General features: G+C 38.9%; 1 pseudogene; it reads left to right on the forward strand.

Annotated features, from left to right (window-relative positions):
- Nucleotides 1-886: 886 nt before the first annotated feature.
- On the forward strand, nucleotides 887-1,004 carry LOC111742296 (annotated as a pseudogene).
- Nucleotides 1,005-2,475: the final 1,471 nt, after the last annotated feature.

The following is a 2,475-nucleotide window of genomic DNA, read 5'->3' on the forward strand; positions in this document are numbered from 1 at the left end:
AAAATGTAAAATCACTCTTAGTTCATAAGCCGTACAAACACAGGAGGTGGGCTGGATCTGGACTGAGAGCCATAGTTTGATAACTTTGATTCTAAAAGGAAACAGGAGAAAATCTTATAAGCTCGACAAAGATTTTCTGGTCAGGACACAAAAAGCACTTACCACAAAATTAAAAATTGGATAAATTGGACTTTGCCAAAATTAAAAGTTTCTGTGCATCACAAGACAGTGTTAAGAAAATGCTCATCGAAAGACATCATTAAGATAAGTGACAGACTGGAAAAAAAATTTGGCAGCGCGTGCATCCGACAGAGGATTTATATCCAGAACATGCAGAGAACGCCTACAAATTACCAAGAAAGAGACAGCAACCGATTTTAAAAATGAACAAAAGACTCGATCAAGCCCCTCAGAAAAGGAGATCTAAGAACGGGCAATAAATATATAAAGGTTCTCCACATCTTTAGCCACTAAAGAAATACAAATTATAACCACAGTGGATAGAAAGGCTAAGATTAAAAAGATTAACCATATCGAATGTTGGCAAAGACGTAGAGAAAGCGGAACTCTCAAAGGCTGCTGTGCACGTCCTTCGGAGAATCGTTTCTTGTAGTTAGACAGGTGCCTCCCACGTGACTCGGCAATTCCTCTTTGGTTTTTATCCAAGAGACGTGAAAACATGTTTTTGAAACGACTTGTACAAGAGTGTGTATAGCGGCCTTATTCATAATAGCTCCAAACTGAAAATGGCCAAAATGTGCATCAGTGGGAAAATAAATAAAGAGTGGAGTATTTATGCAATGGAATACTATACAGCAATAAAAAATACCAAACCACTGACACATACAACGCAGACGATTCTTTTTAAATTAATGAATTCATTTTTTACTACGGCCATGCTACCCTAACGAACCCTATCCCATCTGATCTCAGAAGCTAAGCAGGGTCGGGCCTGGTTAGTACTTGTATGGGAGACCACCTAGGAAGACCAGGTGCTGTAGGTGTAAAAAAAAAAAATACATTATGAATTCATTTTTTAAAGAGCAGTTTTAGGTTTACAATAAAACTGAGAAAAAAAGGTACAGAGAGTTCCTATACACCCCCTGCCCCCCAGGTACAGCCTCCGCCATTATCAACATCATTTGCCAGAATGGTACGTTTTTTACCAAAGAAAAACCTACGCTGACACATCATAATCACTCAAGGTCCAAAATTTACCTTAAGGCTCATTCTCAGTGTTGCACGTTCTGTGGGTTTGGACCACTGGATGAAGACATGCATCCATCATCCCAGTATCACGCCCCAAGAATCCTCTGTGACCTGCCTCTTCATCCCGACCCACCTAACCCCTGATCTGTTTATTGTCTCTACAGTTCTGCCTTTCCCAGAATGTCACATAGGTGGAATCACACAGTATGTAGCCTTTTCACTCTGTAATAAGCATTTAAGGTTCCCCCACATCTTTTCATGGCTTGATATTCCATTGTCTGGATGGACCACAGTTTATTTAACCATCATCTACTGAAGGCCATCTTGATTGTTTCAAGTGTTGGCAGTTATGGCATGTGTAGGTTTTGTGAGGACATAAATTTTCAGCTCTCTTGGGTAAATGTAAAGAAGCTCAATTGCTGGATCGTACGGAAAGTGTTATGCTTCGTTTTATAAATAACTACCGCACTGTCTTTCAGACTGTCTGTACCACTCTGCGTTCTCACCAGCGGTGACGCGCATTCCTGCTGCTCCACACCGGCGTCAGCGTTTGGTGATGTCAGTGTGCCAGATTCTGGCTGTGTTTGGTGGTATTGGATGAGTCCTGAAAACAATTATACTGAGCAAAATAAGCAGGATGTAAAACAATATATCTGTATAATCACATTTATATGACACCCAAGGACAAATGACACAATCTATGGTGACAGGTATCAGAAAGTGGTTGTGCGGGTGTGAAGGAGGGGCAGCTGACTGGGAAGGAGGAAGAGGGAACTTTCTGGGCTGCTGGAAATGTTCTAATTTTCACTGTTCAGTGTGGCCACATGACATGTGACTTAAATTGTGGCAATGAGGGACCAAATTTTTAATTTTTTTTAATTCTAATTAAACTTAAAAACCGAAGCAGTACAAAATATTTTTCCCTTAAACATGACTCTATTGTTTTGGTAGGACGTTGTTTCACGTTAACTGTTAAAAAGCATCTGAATTGAGTTGTGCCGTAAGTATAAAAATACGCATCAAGTTTTGAAGACTTACTACAAAAAACGGTAACATTTCTTCTTATAATTTTAATCTTAACTATGTGTTGAAATGATCATTTTTTTGGCTTAAACAACAAACATTTCTAACAAATGATAATTTTAAGTGCCCTGGGCTAAAAACAGTATTAAAATTATTGTCATCTGTTTCTTTTTACTTTTCCTAATGTGGGTACTGGAAAATTTGAAACGACATATGTGGCTCTCATTATATTGCTACTGGACA

Source organism: Pteropus vampyrus, unplaced genomic scaffold (genome assembly GCF_000151845.1).
Source record: "Pteropus vampyrus isolate Shadow unplaced genomic scaffold, Pvam_2.0 Scaffold90, whole genome shotgun sequence".
NCBI lineage: Eukaryota > Metazoa > Chordata > Mammalia > Chiroptera > Pteropodidae > Pteropus > Pteropus vampyrus.